Here is a 19,044-nt window from a genome sequence, read left to right on the forward strand (position 1 = left end):
CTGTAGTTTTTAAAAAGTTGTTCTTATGAGTAGTTATGGTACCAATGCAGGTCGTGTGTGGGGTAAATAGTGCTTAACATACCCCGCATGGTTCTGAATGAATGTAGCAAATGGTTCATGTTAGCTTAAATGTAATACATTTAGTTCTATGAAAAGAATACCCATGAGGGATCCACATGTACTTGAGATGTGTGAATAGTTTAGTAAGAATAGTGTTTTTGGGAGTTGTAGGCTAGCTTTGTCTTCCTCCAGTCTTTCTGCATGCTTTTTGCTTCCTGGTTCTAGCGTAGCGTTAAGCGAACTGACTTGGGAGTAGTAACAAAAGTCTTGTCAAAAATGTCAGGAAATGTCAAACTAATACATCAATTAAACCGCTGAATATTTGTAGAAAGTGCTTTCGGTTGAAAGCAAAAATATTAGGTCTGTTGCTCAGAATACTGGAAGCTGCTTATGTCAAGCTTTCTCGACCCAAAGCATTGAACCATCGTGGTATATTACAGAATCATGTAAAGAACTTTATCCCTCAGCAGCGTTTTGGAAAGGATTGTGTGTTATTTTCAAGGTAATACCAGTGGGAGGAGAAAACTAGTGACTATTAGGGGTGTGCCAAAATATCGATAATACGATATATCGCGATATTTCGTCTTGAGGTACGTTATCGATACACTGGTGCCAAATATCGATATTTAAAAATGTAAAAAAAAAAAAAAAAAAATATATATATATATATATATTTATTTTTTTTTTTTTTTAAATATATATATATATATATATTTTTTTTTTTGGCCCAACACCACCACCCCTCTTCAGAGGACAGCTTTATCTTTATTCAAACATAGGTATACAACCAAATAAAATTTAAAAAATGGTTTAAGTAGCTCTGAAACCCACACATATAGATATTTAATGATAGTTGTAGTCAGTGTGTGTGTTAAGAAGAGACACTGTGCAATATACTCTTTGTTTACTTGGCTGTCATTCATGTGAAATTGATTGACAGTGTTTTGTAATTCCTGTGAAATGGATTCAGTGCAGTCAATAAATTCTGATTTTCTTCAGTGACACAGATATCGTGATGTATCGTGGATGAAATTTCTTGCAATATATCGATTATCGCAGAATCGCTGTATCGTGATATTATCGTTATCGTGGGCAAAATATCGTGATAGTATCGTATCGCGAGGTACCTGGTGATACCCAGCCCTAGTGACTATAGGGGAGTATTCTACATACTGCTGTAGCATTGGCTTGACTTCATTACAGAATCAAGCATAATATGTGATAAAGTTGTTGTTAGCAGGTGATTCATGTTACGCCTTCTGAATTTCACAAGTTACTCATCTCAGAGCTGCTGCTTGTTTTGTTGTTACTTAACTCATTCAGCTGCAGCGCCTGGGGAGATCTGTAATCGCTTTGAAATTCTTTTTAGCAGCCAAACTGTGAAGTAAGAGGTATTTTCTGAGCTGCTGCAAAGTAATATTTTGATACCCCTCGGAGGAAGCAATTCTCTAGCAATTATTTGTTTATTTAAAGTCATTAAAATGTGAAACGATTGAAACAAAATTGGAGGAGAGGTCATGAAATTCCTGTAGTACACATCGTACAACACTGCAGCACTGATTCTTAGCCACACTTGCGCACGCACACGCATGCGCGCGCAGACACACACACACACACACACACACACACACACACACAGACAGGTTACGATCGCTGGTGCTCCCTTCGCGGCAGGTGTGTAGGAGCTTGTAATGATGCCCTCGGTGGCTGGCGGGTTTTATGAGTGAACCCTGGCACCGAGCACACACTGCGCCAGGCATCACACCTCTGTCTCAGACTGGACCTTATTAATTCACACCCAGTGACTCGGTACCTATCTCTCTCAGCCATCTAATGGCCCTGACACAGCTGGTTCACAGGTGAGCTAAAGCTTTTTACACCTCACAAGAAGAGTGCTGGAAGTTGCCAAATGTTAAAATCTCGGAGAAGATTGGAAGTTAGCACAGAATTACTTTTTAAGTCAGCACCAAGTAACTGATATTCACAAATGAATCATCTGATCATTTTGGCACAGTTGGACGATTTTTATGTTTATAACCTGAAAGCATCCTCGGACTAGACATTTTAATAAAAACGAGGGATGATTTATATAGTTTCAAAGAAATCACAAAGTGTTATCATGTTTAGCAAAGAGAACCACTTTTTTTTTTTTAAGAAATCTGGGTTGTAAAGGCGTTCTTTTAAGAAAACTGAGCTATTGATTGTGAATTTGTACACAAAAGGAAATGTAAAAAAAATTAAATCTCACAAATGGCTAAGAGCATATAAAAAACTCCTGTTGTGATTTCTGCCTGTGGTGTTGTGTTCAATACCTTTTGCTTTTCCAGCCTGTGATTATCCCATCTCCCTGTCCGTGCCTCCCTCCCTCCCTTGTTGAAAACCCATCTCTCGACCCCTGGTTTTCATCCGTCTGTCCCCGTGCCTTTGTTGTCCTTTCCCCTCTCCTCTGAGTCAGATTTAAAAGGCTCGGCGGCTGCATCCGATGGGAACACTCATCCTCCCCCTCAGACCTGAACATAATGGCTCTCCCCCCTTCTTCGTCCCTCCTCACCTTCACCTCAGCGCTGACCCGCCTCCCCTGACATCAAAGCTACGTGCAATGAGTGGCCTCTCATAATCCAATTCAATATCAGCCCTGATCCGTCACATCAACAAGTTCACAGCTTCTGAATGTCATTGGTTGAACTCTCGAAACGCTCATCTTCTATACTCCCTCCCTCTCCTTTCTTCCCGAGGTTAAGGGGAATTTGATCTTTTGCTTTATGTTGAAAAGAACCAAGGCGTTGGATGTGGAAATTGCCAGAGAAATTACATCTTCTGTTGTATCATGTGGGCAGGTAGGGTAGGGGGTTACAATACAACACACAGAAAATGATACAGTAGTTTCAATCAAAGGCAAAGCCATGAAAATGAAATTACTTTCCTGGATTTTTGCTTTAATCTCATCCCACAAACATGTTCATGGGGTGTCTTTGTCGAACACACCAGCAGCCCATGTGCTTGAAGTTTGCATCTGGTGTTAGTTTTTCTCCATTTGCATGGTGTTGGCATGTAATTTAAGATACATGACCGTGCAATTTAATTAGATTGCTTTTTTTTAATGTGAATTCATCCCTCGTTGGAATTTAATTTGCACCAAACAACCCCTGGGCAGTTCATTTTGTGTGACAGGCAGACTGACACACATTAGGTGCCGTTCCATGTAATGCTGAGATACACGCCTGGCATTACCAGTTTTTACAGCGGCATCCTGATTTAATTTACTACCGCATTGGAGTCGAGTTGCATTTTTTTTTTTAAATGCAAGCATTAAATTGTGTATTTTTCTCTAGTGCTTCTGCTTTCACCAAGTGCTGTTTTTTGAGGTTATTGTTCACAGTCACCGATAATGTCTATCGCAAGCTGTTACTCATTCTCTCAACTTACAGCTTCAATCATATTAAGTGAGGCTTAAGCAGACTTTGATGAGTTTTAATGCAACATACAACAGCTGCCTATTCAGCTTCACCTACAGATATTTTTGGCTCATTGACCAGTGGCTCCCATGGGAGCCAGAGATGTTTTGCCTTGGAATATTGATTCCTCTCTGGTAGGTCAGGCTCCAGCTCTTGCTGCTTTATTATGCGGGTGACGCCACATGGAAAACATCAGAATCTGTCTTGCCTCATGTCATCAGTGGATGTCATTCCATGGAAGACAAATGCAGACAAACAGGAGTGTCACAATTCTACAAGTCCACTTTTTTTTTTATGGTAATGATTCCATTTCTTTGAAAACATTCAGCACTGATGGCTATAATATTGCTATTTCTTCTGGATTTATCATTTAAATCCTCAAATTCTTCTTTAAAAGGAAAGATACAATAACAGCTTGACTATATCCCGGTTAGGGTTTTGATGATCGAAATTGAAAGCCCATAGAATCAAAATCCTGACACCCCTCGTTAAAACTAAACACGTTCTCCTTATAGGCAATGTGTGAAAAAAAGAAAAAAAAAGTTTTTCATTTTTGAATGAATTCCTGGTTCCAAACACACCAACCTGGCCTCTTCTGCTCTGGAGCCTTGGTCCAATTTTCCCTCATCCGCCCTGGCTGTCATGAAACATATAATACAGCTTCCACACACCCGGCTGTCCTGTATTGATTGGCCCTTGTGTCTTGAGTGACAGCCAATGTGCTAATGCTCCACAATCTCCCAAGACAAGTGGGGCTCTGTGTTGATGATAAAGGTTGTCAGAGGGCCTTGGAGCCTAAATTGAAATGGATCCACGTGCGTTGTGTGTCAGAGTCATGCAATTGATGTGACGTGGCAGTTATTGTTCACTGTTGCCTTGAAGCAAACTGCGCAGACGAATACACGTGCAATTTTATTCAGCAGCACTGAAGAAGACTTGCCGTGTAGTGTATGGACAGGTTAAGCACTTGAAGGTTTTTCGACAGTAGCTACCTCTGTAAGCTCTCATCACATTTGTGATGACAAAAGGATTCCGTGAGCAGGTTATTGTAGCTAAATAAGCCTTCGGCAGAGTGATTGATTCCTTTGAAGAAGCTCATTTTGCAATTACAGCAACCTCTGGGTGCTTTATCTTGCCTATCGCACAGCTCAGCTATGCAACATTTGACAGGAAATATTGATTGGAAATTGTTTTATTTCAAGCTAGCAAGTAAATTACAAGCTTCCAATAAAATGTCAGCAAAATCCAATGCAAGCACCAACACTGACACACACTTTAATAGGGTTTAATTGAATCTCTACATGTGTAACTTGAGGCCAGAGGTCAAAATGGGTCCCTAGAAGCTTTTGAATCATGGTGCCTTTGCAAATAAACATAGTAGAATTAGTTTCTGAAGGTGCTGTTTGTTCTGCAGGAGAGCCACATGAGCCCAAATGGCTCGGAGAGAGGCCAATACGATCCTCTCTTCCAGAAGGTATTTAAGCTGTGTCTTAAATTATTCATAATAGGGCTAATCCTCTTGATGTAGCTTTTATTAGCTTGTCTTATTTATTGTTGTTTCTCTCTGACTCCAGGGGTGAACTGGAAAAGGCTCCTCCGTATAACGTCTATGATAGGTCATGTGTAATTAGTTTTTTGTCAACATTTTGTCTTCTCTGACTTTATTCCAGCGCCAGGCTCATTAACTAGCAGTTTCATTCCGCCCTGTCATTAAAGGCAGGTTCTCAGATACATGGCTCAATTTGGTCTTACAGGGAATTGCTTGTTGTTTTTTCCCCCCTATTGCGTTCTGATGCATTCAGTGAAGGATCTCGTGTGCGCAACCCAGCCCAGCTTTCATTACCAGTTAACTGTAAAAGCGATCTCTTTAATGCACAGGCAGTTTTCTATTTTCCTCTTCATTAACTAAAGGGAGTGCATAATCTGCCTCATAATTTAATCTCTTTGCTAATGTTTTGCACTGGCGTTGAAGGAATTAGCACAAATGATGTGATTTACACTGCCTCAGTGTCCCATCATGTTAACCTTGCATTCCACTGAACAATTGCTCACCAAGGGAGCCAATTTACCTCATGCGTATGCATTTATGCACAAGGATACTTGCCAGTCGTCTCCGTGCATAATGGTTGTATGAAGGCCTTTGGAGAGGGAAGGCATGGGATGCAGGTCTCAATGGGAATTAGTCTTCCAGCAGCAGACCGGCCCATCAACCATTTAATACGTTCTAGTGGTCCTTACTGTTACTGAACATCCCCCTTCCCTTATGAATCATATCCCCCATCCCATATTCTCCCTTTGCTATGCTGTTGTGTTGAAAAAGAATGAGAAAAGATGAATCACTTCACTTACCTCATTGGACAGTGCATGGTAATCCAATTTCTTTGCGGCCTTGCACTCTTTTATCCTCATTCTTTATCCTTAATTCTTTAATCCTATCATTGCCCGTATTGTCAGCACACAATGGTTTTGATTCTTGGACTCCATCCTGCCGCTCTCATTGATGCTTAGTCTACTTGTACTCACTGTAAGTAAGTAAATTAGGATAGCTCTGGCTAAAACGTAAGCCAGTTTAATATACTTTCCCTTGCTGCATAACATTGTATCTTCAACACAAAGGCATATAAAAGAAACCATTTCAGCACCGTCGCCTAGCAGCTCCAGCTCCCACAGCCAGCAGAAATCCTCTGAGCAGTCTCTTAGCTGCTAGGCACAGGTGTAAATGTGCATTAAGGGCCCTGTACAAGCAGTTGTGGTTGTTACATTTTCTAATATACTGAAGCCCAAACAGGATCTAACACACACTAACTCAACTCTGATTAGCCCAGGATTCCATTGCCTAAATTTAAATGAGGCGAGCCCCATGAGGGAAGTTGAAATGCTGCACAGTGGAACACTTGGATGGATTTTAGGTGTTCATTAGTCAGGAGAGCCAATCGGGGTCAAATTGTAATATATTTCCTGAAGCCATACTTACACTAAACTTTTGTCCTATAGAAGATTGTGCTCCCTATCCCATTTAATTTAGTCGAAGTCTCCACAATACGGAAATTGATGTACCTGCTTTTGGATATTTGTGTTTTGACTTGATTGGTAACAATGTGCCATTACCCTGTGTAGTACCATATTATACCTTTAGACTACAAATAGCAGATGAACCAAATGTTGTACCATTCCTATACACATACTGCTGGCGCTGCTAAATTAACTATAGGGGGATCACCAAAGGATGTTATGGAGATGATGAACTGTTAAAAATTTGGAGGCAATCCATTCAGGGGTTTTTGAGATACTTCTTTGTTTCCTAGAAAGGTGGAGCCACAGACTGACAATGCCATCCATAAAGGCTAGAATCTAATAGCATATTGTGGGTTCACCAATTAAATAAATTGCACCTTCTTGATTCATTTGATAGGGCCCCTTTATGTGAATCACTGACCTGCTAACCAACCCTCCGTCCCCACACTGTTGACAGTAAGAGGTGTCATCCATTGTCCTCAAGACGCTAATTCCATCATGCGCCCCTGACCTCGACCTGAGCGTATGCTCACCAATGTCAACTAGATGGATCGAGACAAAATGAGATGTAACAATACAACGGGGAGGCAGGGAGGGGTGATGAAGGGTAAGGGGGTTGGGGAGCTCAGTCGTCAATCTCTCCATCCTAGCTTACTGCTCATGCCTACCCATTATCAGGGTGCCTGGCCTTCATCATGCGAGCAATCTCTACATGATGTGGTTATTAATGCGCTCGGTTATCGTGCCATTCCGCTTGTCTGCAGCCTGTCTTCATTATGTCAGCTAGGTGATGGTGAATCCTGCACATGTGTGGAAAGTCGTATGCAACAGCATGGAAAACTAAGATTTACATACTGGGGACATACATTGGTTGGAAAGTTAAGTTTGAAAGAAAGCATAGAACTGAATAAAAAGATTAGAATATAGAGTTCAATTCAAAAAATCTATTAACAACTGTAGGAGCTCTCTGTGGCACAGAGGAGATGCATTCAGCCAGCCTTGGTGCTGAGACAAGCTGTCACTCTCTGCTGCAGTTTCCCCAGAGAGCTTTCCTGGATGTTCACGCTTGCCCAGAAACAGCTGGGGCCTGGGTGAAGCATGTTAATGGTGCTTAATTAACAACAGCAGAGGTTAGTCATGTCCCAGCCATGTTCTCATTCAGAAAGGATGAATGGACAGCACCAGCAGGTGATGGTTTTCTCTGGGGCCACTACAGCAGCTACTCCCAAGAGGCCATTCTGTACTAACACTATGATGCTGATTAAGAAGGAGCACCATCAGTTACTGGGGGTATACTTGTTGGGTATTGAGGCTATTGTGTACTGGTGAGGATCAAGCACTTGGTATGTGAGAGAATAAACAATGTTCATGCCTTGCTTGAAAGAAGAAAACATGTCACAGATGAAATCAGGGGCGTGATTTCATGTCAGACTGACTGGATAAAAGCCTAATTTCAAAGGATTCCCTTGTCATCTCTCGAGTTGCTCCACTTTCAGTCCTCCCATACTCCAGAGAGATCCCTGTGACAAGCCTGCGGTGTGTTTATTGTGTTTTGAATACTGAATGACACAAGCACACCCACTGGCACACGCATTCACGTTTGCATGGCATCTGTTTCATCTGTGAAATCCAATACCGATGTTAACCTGGCGATTGTTGGAGGATTAAATCTGTCCTTGGCATGTTTTCCACCTTGATGAGTTTTTTTTTTTTTTTTAAGGCATAGACACCTTTATTAAGCAGTAGACAGATAGGAAATATGGGAGAGAGAGGGGGATGTGACATGCAGCAAAGGACCTCCGGCCGGAATCGAATCGGGGTTGGCTGCGTATATGGCATGCGCTCTAACCACTCAACCACCTGCGCGCCTTGATGAGTTTTAATGGAAGGCTGTGAATATGTCTGTACCTGTGATTTTTCCAGGCAGTATACTGTACTCTGTTTATCTAGAATGCTGTGTTAAATTGCCTGGAGTTATGGTGCTACCTGTTTTGTGCCATAGCCATATGGCTTTACTGCTATAGCACATCTCCTCTAGGGAAATGTACAGTATATACTGTGTTTACAGTATAAGTAATTTATTGAACGTTTTACACATTTTTGTTCTGTTGTCATAATTTCATCAGTGCAGTGGTGGCTTTGCTTCTCGCGTTTTTGGTGCCCACTGTTTAGTTTCAGTAAAGTCCATTAAATCCTTTTGGGACTCACTTGGCATTTGTTTTGTTTCTTCCTTTTGATAGTTTCTTACAGAGAAATTTGGCATTTTGGTGTCAAAGTTTGTTTTTGGAGAGCTCCTTTCCCCAGAGATGACAGCGTTTAATGTCAAATGCACTTGGCCACTTTGCTGCCAAAAACAGTCTTCATAAATCATTTTTTACCTTCGCTGAGGAGGTTAAGTGTTCACTCATGTTCGCTGGTTGGTTGCATTGTTTGTCAGCAGAATGAAACAAAAACTACTGACTGGATTTCCACTGAGCTTGGACTGGGAAAGAGTCTCAGCCCAGAATAGACCCCATTATCTTTCAGTGCAGATCGGGATAAAGCGATGGATCCAGGAATTGTTTCTCACTCTCTGTAACCATGCTAGATAGGGTTTTTTTTTGTTTTGTTATTTTAACATTAAATAATCTATATTATTATTATTATTATTATTATTATTATTATTACTACTACTACTACTACTACTACTACTAATAATAATAATAATGATCACATTCCTTTGCCTATTTTTGTTCCACCAACTTTGAGAAAATCATAAGAAAGCGTTGCTGCCAGTTACTACAGTTTTTGTCGCTAGCATTAACTTTTGTCTGTTTGCCATTTGCTGCTGGGCAGGGCACTTGAAGGTAAGCTTTTTAGCTGTGCATAGAGGAAAAACTGCCCGAGCCCCGGTCATCCATGAAAACTGCTCGACGGAGCATGAAGCCAAGAAAGTTTGACTTCCTGGGCTTATTGGGAAAGTCCTTTTGGGCCAATGTGCATCAGGTAACGGTGTAATTACAAGTTCTGACCTCTATGTCGAATTGGCTTCAAAGTCCGGAACTGTTCCTGGGGGCTCGATTGGCAGTGCTGGTCAGCCAGTCCGCCAGTTTGGCCCCAACTGAAATATCTCAACAACTATGGAATGGATTACCATGACATGTGGTAGAGACATCCGCTATCCTTTTGGATGGAGGAGGACTTCTAAGAACATTGCTGATCCCTTCACTTTTCCTATAGCTTTAAATTCTCCAGTGCTTTTGTTGATGACCATACGCAAACTAATGACATTCCCATAAACCACAGCTGTACTTTGTGTTTAGTGTTAATTGGCTCAAAGAATTTGCCTCTCAGGGCCTCACAGAGCTGCCAAAATAGCTGTAGATTCTTTAGCTGAAAGCAGCAGCTGCTGCTGGTGGTAACAAGGTGGATGAGAGCAGTAAAGTGAACTACACAGTAAATGTGCTTTGAACATTTGGCTAAAAGAGGCTAAATAGCTCTGGCGTACTGGAGAGTTAGATGATAATTCTGTTTGGTTTTCTTACATTTAATCTTTTGTGACTGTGAAACCGATTAATGGAACTGAAACATTGGATTTTAGATACATTTTTTTCTTATCAAATTTGCAAATTAGGGTTGGCAAAAAATAGAAGCTAGTAGAGGAAATGATCAACTGTCACTGATATTCTCATCTATGTTTTATTCCGTGCTGATTATTCCTTTAATCTTAAACTGATAATGATCATTACTTTTCTCTGAATGAATCAGGCCACTGTGCTGAAAATCAAAAAGTTGGTTTATTACAGTATTCAGTTGGCAATGCCACCGACAGTCATCCCTTTAGCCACAGTTTTCTTCCAATACATTAAATATATAATGATCAACACCAAAATAAAATAACATATACCGGAGCATTTTATCGACCCACCCCAATTGCAAAAGAGTAAAAATCTTTGGAACTAAAACAAGAAATTAGCCTTGTTCGCATTCAGGAAATTACATTCAGTGCCCCTCCTCTGAGAGCTGTATATAAAACGAGTTGTTGGCCCTCTTACTGGCGGCTCGCCCGGGAAGCCCTTACATTTAATTGGCCTCCCGTTTGTTTTGAGCTGCACCCACCCATTACGATCTCTCATAAATGTGGTAGTATAAAACCCAACTGCACCTGGGCATCGACAGAGGGGGGGGCACAGTAGGACCTGCTCTGCTGCTAATGCCATTAATCGGCCTGCAGAAAGGACCCCGCATATTTCTCTTAGCTATGGAAACCCTTATCTTTGAACACACACACCTCAGCTCACCCATAACCGATTTCAATTTGGCGTCTTTTCAAATGTCTTCTATCATGGCCGCTAAGCCAGGCAGCCAGGGGACGGCCAGTGATGATAATGAAAGAAAAGGTCACTTCCAGCAACAACCTGTTAATTGGATTTGTGTCTTTTCTCACCAATCGAGCACTGTCTGTCAGGGATGTTCTGGTGTGAAGGATGGCCAGCAGCTTGTTGTTGTCAAGAACTGTAGTAGTTTTTTGTTTTTTTTGAAGAACCAAAGCTGTGGTTTTGCATTTCAGAGCTTATTAACTGTAACTTTTGTACTCCTGGAGGTACTGCTGAGTATTTCTGAAGCATACCATCAGCTTTTTGACCTAGAATAGAATTAGTCAACAGATCCAGCCCTGAACTTCCTGAATTGCTCAGTTACATAAAAAAAAAAAAAAAATTGAATGATATTATTGGATACATTAGTAATTTCCAAGCTGGACCACAAAAAACAATAATAGAGGCATCCAGGAGCAGCTGACAGTGCTGCTGAGCAATGGGAAACACTCTTGCTCTTGAGGTCAGCTAGAATACCACTGTTGACAGAACGTCCAGCTCTCATTCAGAGCTGTTTAACCGCCTGCTTCTGTTTCGCTCTCACTGCGCCTTACTACGCTAATCTCCACTTTGTTTACGTCTGATTCCCCCACGAGAGGGATATTCAAATTGGAATGATATTTGATTTGTCACATGTCCAAACTGCACCACATTGGACACTGCACTTCATTGGGTCCCCAGCAACAAACCTGTGAAGAGTGAAGTAGATCAGATGAATGGTTCTAGAGATATGCGAATAACAGACAGACAGACAGAGAGAGAGATGGACAGACGGACTACTATAATAGCTATTCATTTCAGTATGCCATGAAAGTGCCATTTTTGCAAGAAGTAATTTTTCACTGATGACAATCAGTCTGGTTTCTGTTTGGACTGCCGCAAAAAAATCCAAAAAACAATTTGCATGATAATTTTCACACTTCTCACTGTCTTCTCAGTTTGATTTCGCGACAGCACGTCTCATGAATTCAATTCCTTCTGGCATCTGAGCAGAGGATCCACCACGGAGAGCATTACCTGTTGTTTACGATCAGTGCCTTACCCGAATGTGACACATTTTTCCTCCCCAGACAGTCCTCACCTTTTAAGGCTGTTTTTGTTTTTGAGTCCCAGGAGGAGCACGAGTCAGACAGTACATCACGAGCGTTCCCGTCAAACCTCCGCTTGGCTTGCCTACAACCCTTAATGTGCCGTGTTGTTTTTAATATCGAGCCATATAGCATTTTCAGGAGTAGGTGTCGTTTCTTTTTCAAATATTGTAAATCTTTGCACGAAACTCTTCCGGTGGGGTGTATCCAGTCTCTCGGCAGCTTTAACCTTGTAAGCTGTTGTTTTTGTGTCCCAGGATAGAGGACGCCTCACATGTCACACGTCACGCCTGTTCCCATCAAACCCCTGCTTGGCTCTTAAGTGCCTTTCAAGCCTTCTCTCTGTAGTATTCCCATCATTATTGACAGACCTCAAACAGCTTTCTTAAAGACCCGACCAGCTTGTTTTCCACTAGATTCTCAAGTGTGGTGTTGCTTCGGTAAGAAAACTTTAAAGTGGCTCTGCGTGTCTGTGAGACCAAGAGGCACATTCTAACAGTTCGTCTCGCTGACACTCTGTGTAAACTTGGCCTCAGCCTCTCGGGACTGGCTGTGTAGGAGGGGAATGAAAGTGGCCTTAAAGCTGGAGATTGAAATTATGATTCTCTCGTTTTCACAACAGTTTTGGGGGAGATAGAAGTGTATAATCCACAAAAGTAATTGATTTTTTTCGGGAACGGTGCAGAGGTAGGACGCTGCACCTCAGTGGGGAATATGAGGGATGAGAACAATTTCCACAGCCAAAGAGAGTTGACTCAGAGTTCATTGGGCTTTTTTTCCAAAAGGGAAAAACTTTCCAAGAAACAATTTTGAGCTGGAAGTTTGCTTTCACATCCTGCTTTAGCTGGTAAACTTTTGGTCACACCGTGCTGCTACTCCGGTGGGATTGTTTTGGGGACTGTTGTGAGCTGCAGGAGGCAGCAGCAGGCATAGAGGTGGATGCTGCTGAGCAAATCGCTTTTTAGGATCGGCAGTATGAGACGTCTTAAGCTGTCCATGTATGAGGAATTTAAAGCTCTCTCCCCTGGTAGCCCCCCTGTTTCTTATTCTCAACTCAACTGTGACTAAACTGGGGTGATTATCACATTTTCTTTTTCTTTTTTGAATTAAAACCCAGGTTAAATTGTGACAAATCCTTTTTTGTCTCCTCTCTTTCCAGGATCTTTTTAGTGCTGCTGACTGCTGTGATGAATACTGATCCGTGGTCAGCGGGGGAACAGTGAAGGAGCCAGAGGAATCCTGGTTTGATGTAGGTTCAACTGCCTTTCACCCATTTATCCGTCTCATTTGCTCGACTTCAGTCTGTGGCCTGACTCTTGACTCTTCGTCCTGTCATACGAGAGGTTCTCAGAGGCATTACTGCGCCTGGTGAAATTCAGGTTCGAGGCACGACTTTGAGCTTGTTGGCTTTGAGATCAGTGTCATTTTTATATCCCTCAGGAGCAGGATCAGGCACAAAACACATTATATCAGCTAGCGTGTTGGTGAATAGAGTACATAACAAACTGACAATTCAGTCAGTATTGGATTATAGAGTCTTGCTGATTATTTGAATCAGCCACTGCAAACCCAATGTGTGCCAGCCAGCTGTTGGTGTCTTGGTTGATTAGATGTATGGAAATATAAACATAGTGAAAAAAATGTTGGCGCCACTTTGCTGATGACACACACTGTATTAGCGTTGTCAGCCAGAGCAGTTGCAACCCAATAAGCCAATCATTATTTTAATAGATTATAGAAAGCAATTTACATGGTGGTGAGTATTTTATTATACTACACATAAGAGGACATATCTCAGATTATTGTTACTATTAATATTTATAATTTGATAATAATTTATAATTTATAATTATACTTGAGAAGCTCAGTGAAGGCTACAGAGTCATCTGCTTGACTCATCAGTCTGGTCGACAGTTTGATTTTGGAGCCTCTCTGTAGTTTAGATATGGGTAAAGTGAAAGCTGGATTTATAGGATAAAGCAGGGCTTTCTGGCAAAAAAATTCCTAAAATATTTTTTACATAATATTATTGTTAATGCTGTTTGATTATATTCAAAGCAGGGTGGGCAGAGATCAGTTTTCCTTTTTTCACCTGATGCATTTCAGTATTTGTCTTTCCCTCTGTGCCCTTTTCCTCTGGTTTAAAGTCGGAGGGGAGTGTTTCGGAAAATGATGTAGTTCTGCACACCAAACACAGCGTTGCATCATTTGACATAATATGACAAGTTGTTTGTTTATGTTGGAGGAGCCACTGTCAATCACATCTGATCAGACCACACCTACACAGCTCTGAATGAGCAGATCAGATGAGTGTATGATTGTTATTCTGGTGCATTGTGTTGTGTTTCAAGTATTTGCACTTTCATCTTGGGGTGAGCTACAGAGACACCTTAGACTTTATTTTTTTGACAAGTATGGGAGATTATTGAAATAGGATTAAGGACTACTTGACCACTAAATGCACATGTCCTGTTACTGAATGCTGGAAAATGCATTGTCTTGATGTAATTTGCAGCTTGTTTTATGCTGATGTCTTGACCAGGACTCCTTTGTAAAAGACATTTAAAATCTCAACGGGTAAATTCCTGTTAAAGTAAAGGTTACATAAATATATAGATAGTCATGATTATTTAATGTTACTGAGAAAGACTTCAACACACAGATAGTCATTACCATTTAAATCACAAGTCCACCATTTGGACCCTGGTGTAGGATTTAGGGATGTATTTGCCCTTAAACACATCTGTTAGGTTGAGCTCCATCTCAAGTTAGGACAGCATCACCAGTCTGCCATCTGCCTACATAAAGGTCAGGATATGTATGCAGGATCAGTGGCTTACCTGTGCCAGGCATTTGTCTTTCTAACTTGAGATAGGAAGAGGGGGTGAGTGGGTTGAAGGTTTTCGGATGCTCTGACTTAAATTTAGTTACTTCTGGTATGCTCTAACTTGGCTTTGCATACTGTACAGACCAATTTAGCTGCTTTCTCTGTTTTGTATAATTGTTGAATAATACAAATATATTTTGGGTTTCGATATTTGGCTTGGACAAAATTGGAAACGTGAAGACATCGCCTTAGGCTTCAGTATTAGAGCAAACAATTAATGGATTATAATGGATAGCTAAAAGTGTTCAAAGATGACAAACAGAATTCGAGTTTTTTACAATCATAATTCAGCTTTTTTTTGTTTCCATTAATATGGTCATGTGTTGAATTTAGCCTTCCTGTTGTATTTACCCAATTTAGTTGTACTGCTATAAATAAAGTAAAGTAAACTAAGTAAATGCATATATATGTAGATGTGTGATTAGTTGTAATTGATTGCTCATACATAGGATTATAAGTAAATAATTTGTTTTTTTCTTAGTTTCATTATTTATTTTACCCCACTCGACTTCACTCCACTCTGACATGCTGTGGTAGTCTGAAGGTACTTTGAAGATAGTGTGTTTTCTGGCACACTTCACTCCTCTCCTCCCATCGTGGTGTTCTTACTGGTGCCTCCACATGCTGCCTCTGCGCTCTTTGTTCCACTTCATTGGGGTGTGTGCTCATGTGTGCGCTCCTGCGTTTGTCTGTCTATGCGTCTCCGTGTGTGTGTGTGGATGTGAGTGTGCACCAAGAGAGCATTTTAAGGATGGGTTGGATCTCTCTGTTTACTCCCCCACCCCATCTTCCCCTGTGCGATGTGAGCGAGTGTGTGTCTGTCAGTTGCAGTGTTTGATGTTGAGTGTAAGCCTGCATGGCATGTGTATGTCTGTCTGTGTGTGTGTGTGTGTGTGTTTTTTTTTGTATGTGGTGTGTGCAAATGAAAGGAAAGGGGGAGTATGTAAGTGAATCTGTGCAGGATTGCGGTGTGTGAGTGGGAGTATGCTCTGGTGAACGTGTGTAAAAGAGAGGAAAAACACACTTGTATCCATCCACCTCACATATGCCTGTTTGTTGCATGCCTCTATAGGTGTGTGTAGTGTAGAAACCCCCCCCCACACACACACATACACACAACTCCAGGGACGAGCATGTTCATTATTCTTCCTAAAAGAACCATTAAAATTTCATCAGTGCAATGCAATCTGTAGCAGGGCGGGGGGTAGAAGTGTGTGCATGAATGTGTGTGTGTGTGTGTGTTGGAGAGAGAGAGAGAGTGAGAGACTCAGCAGTGTGAGGGGAGGGAGCTCGCATCCTCCTCTCATTCACCACTGCCTGCCTTCATGCCTCTCTCCTCCTCCTCCTCCTCCTCCTCCTCCTCTTCTTTTCCTTCATCACCTTCTTCTTCTCTGGTGGCTCGAGTCCCTCGCTGAGAGCACGCCGATGCGCAGATTACGACTTCTCTCATGATGTGAGCCGCCGGCATCCCTCCCCTCCTACTCCCTCCATCCACCCCGCCTCATTCTACTACTACTACCACTACACCTCCTCTCTCTCTCTCTCTCTCTCTCTCTCTCTCTCTCTCTCTCTCTCTCTCTCTCTCTCTCTCTCTCACTCTCTCTCGCTCTCACACACACACTGGCGCTGGGGGAAGCTTTCCTCAGGCTACAGGAGGAAAGAGTTAGCATCCAGGACGAAAAGGGTTCTCAAGGTGCAGTTGGATTCTCAGGGAGGATTTTAGTCCCCTGGATATGTGATTTGCGGCGTGCTGGATCGGTCACATTCACAAGATTTAGTGCTGGATCCTCATCGGAATATCTTTTTTTTGAGTGGATTCCTCCTTTAAACTATTGCGTGGCTGGAAACTCAAAGGTGAGCCATGCTTTTGCGTCCTGTCGCTGCCTCGTGCTTTTGGCGACTAACTTGTTGATTAGCGTGGAAAGATGCCACGTGCTTGTTGTGTTTCCCACACGCACAAGTTTCCAGAGTCTCCTTCCTCCTTTTTTTTCTTTAATTAGACAGATCCGACGTGTTGTGCTGGTGTTTCTCTTAAAGCGGCGAGGCTCATTAGTGCTGCGCTTTTTTCCACATTGATCACAAACACAGGGAAATTAGCAGCAGCCTTTAAAGACCGACAGAAGCGAGTGTGCGGTGGTTCTTCTCAACAAAACCCCCCCAACCACCACCGCCGCCACATCGCGTATGTCGCTTTGTTTTGGCAGCACGAGTGCGAGGCGCCATCTCTCAGGTAGATCCGATGCTGCTAATTGTGTTCTAATTGGGTTTCCCCTAAGCCGTGGAGGTTTTTGGTATCTGAGCTGCCGAGAGTCACAGATGAAAGAGTTTGTGGGGTGGAGTGAGTGTGTGTGTGTGTGTGTGTGTGTGTGTGTGTGCGAGAGAGAGAGAGGGAGAGAGAGAGAGAGAGAGAGAGAGAGAAGGGTGGAGTGTGTGTATGAGTGAGAAAGAGAGTGTTAAGCTGGGAGCTGCTGTGAATGTGTGTATGTCTGGCCAACCTTCTGAATGTCTGTGGGAGTGAGAGAGAGTCTAGAGCCTGTGTGTGCGTGTGTTGTTGGTCACTATGCCCATGTGTGTGTGTGTTTGTTACGGTGGGAGTGAATATGGTGACTGTGTGTGTGTGTGTGTGTGTGTGTGTGTGTGTTATTTGCAGGCCCATCTGTGGAGGTCTTGTGTGATGGATGGTGACTGACGGAGGGTGTGAGGTGTGTGAAGGAGGAGGAGGAGGATGAAGAGGAGAGGCAGTGGGATGGGGGAGGGTGTCGGGTGGAGACAGGGAAACTGGTCTCCCATCTGTGTGTGTGTGTGTGCGCGCGTGTGCCTGTGTGTGTCTGTGTGTCTGTGTGTGTGTGTGGTAGAGCAGTACATCACAGACTGGCTAATGGAATACTGGAGACTTGAAGGGTCCTCTCTTACTTCCCCTCCATCACCACACCTCAGCCCACCCTCCACGCATGATTCTGGGTGGAGTGTGACACACCAGAGGGCATTCTGCAGTTTCTGCCATCGTTAAAATTCTCCATGTGCGCCAAACAGGTGTAGAAAGAGGCAACGCTAGTGCTGTCAGGATTAACAAACAGGGACCCAAACGCAGACACAGGCAGACAAGTTCAACAACAAAAGGCAAGCTTTTATTATGAGCTGATATCAGAGTCCAAAATCCAAGAGCAAACACCAAAAGGCAGGCATAGGAAAGTCCATAAAAGCAAAAGACAAAAGGTAATCCAAGAGTGCTAAAGTAGCACAAACAAGTACAAACTCCGGAGACAAGAGGAAGACAGGCAGCAACACGGGTTAAACATGAGGAGAACACAGGACCGGGGAACAGGTGCACCATGCAGACGAATTAACGAGAAAAGAGAATCTGAGGCTCAAATACAATAATTAACTGACTGAATTAACACTGGTGAGTAGGAAAAAGGGCAGTAAAAGAGACAAAGACAGGAAGTGAAAGTGACAAATGAGGACATAATCTACACAATAAAACAGGAAATAACTAACCAAACACCTGCACCATGATGAGTGCTGCTGCCAGTTACAATCTTAAAAATGTCAGTCGTAGTAGGTTTGCATCATTGACAAAAAAGTGGACAGAGCCATTTGGGCAGTGCTTGATTTCACCATACATGGGCAAATCAAAAAATGGGCAACGAGGTGGGGTTCAGGTGGAGCTGGATGGTTCAAGGTTATTGAAACACATCCACCTAGTAGCTGTGAGCTACCAAGCTAGCTAAGGCTAACAAGATATCTGCGTTCACATAGAAAGAGAAGCAAATTCTACTGCACATTATTCACGCTAGTTTGATTGCAGGATCCTTTGTGTTTATTCAAGTTGCTTGCATAAGTTTGACTGCAGGTTCATTTGGCCCAAACAGCCAGAATACCAAGATAGCAAGTAACAGCAGGCACCAGTGGTGTTTTTTGTCTTGAATCCAGCCTCTGACTAAATTCCGCACTCACCAGAGACTCAGGTTCTTTCTGTTCTCCTCCAGTGTCTTTTATTTTTCTCTGTACAGTCATAAAGTATGTTTCCCCTTCATTCATCAATCAAGTAGGAGACAATTACAGTACATCACAGTAGATCTTTGTAAATAGCTGCTGCAGAGGCTGAGAAAATCTGCCCCTTCGCAGTTTTTTTGTCTGTTGTCTGCACAGCAAAGCATATTATTCGTCTGATATCTGTGTGA

At 42.4% G+C, this 19,044-nt stretch overlaps 1 protein-coding gene across 4 annotated transcripts in view; it reads left to right on the forward strand.

Moving 5' to 3' along the window:
- nav3 (neuron navigator 3) overlaps positions 1–19,044 on the forward strand; it is a 443,539-nt gene that overhangs the window by 82,337 nt on the left and 342,158 nt on the right. For 2 of the 4 annotated variants that reach the window (XM_030440425.1, XM_030440422.1), the window contains exon 2: positions 13,133–13,222. The gene's annotated coding sequence lies outside the window, so the exon portion shown is untranslated. Of the gene's footprint in view, positions 1–13,132; positions 13,223–16,223; positions 16,314–16,459; positions 16,715–19,044 lie in introns of those variants that run through there. The other 2 variants (XM_030440427.1, XM_030440426.1) reach the window with 2 other exon arrangements.

This window comes from Sparus aurata, chromosome 14, assembly GCF_900880675.1.
Source record: "Sparus aurata chromosome 14, fSpaAur1.1, whole genome shotgun sequence".
Classification (NCBI taxonomy): Eukaryota; Metazoa; Chordata; class Actinopteri; order Spariformes; family Sparidae; genus Sparus; species Sparus aurata.